This window comes from Piliocolobus tephrosceles, chromosome 21 (genome assembly GCF_002776525.5).
Source record: "Piliocolobus tephrosceles isolate RC106 chromosome 21, ASM277652v3, whole genome shotgun sequence".
Classification (NCBI taxonomy): Eukaryota; Metazoa; Chordata; class Mammalia; order Primates; family Cercopithecidae; genus Piliocolobus; species Piliocolobus tephrosceles.
This window is the reverse complement of record NC_045454.1, coordinates 49,503,834-49,504,110: the sequence shown is the minus strand read 5'-3', so window position 1 is coordinate 49,504,110 and position 277 is coordinate 49,503,834.

Sequence of the window (277 nt, the reverse complement as noted above, 5' to 3'; positions counted from 1 at the left end):
CTGAGGCAGGAGAATTGCTTGAACCTGGGAGGCAGAGGTTGCAGTGAACCGAGATCCTGCCACTGCACTCCAGCCTGGGTGACAGAGTGAGACTCCATCTCAGGAAAAAGCAAAAAAAAATAGTGACAGTCACATCCCCTTCTGTGAGGTTTACATCTTGTCCCACCCTTGTTCTCAGCAACTATTTGCTGTTTTCTTTTTTAAATTATTTATACTTTTATTTTATTTTATTATTTTATTTATTTATTTTTTTTTTTTTTTGAGACGGAGTCTCGCT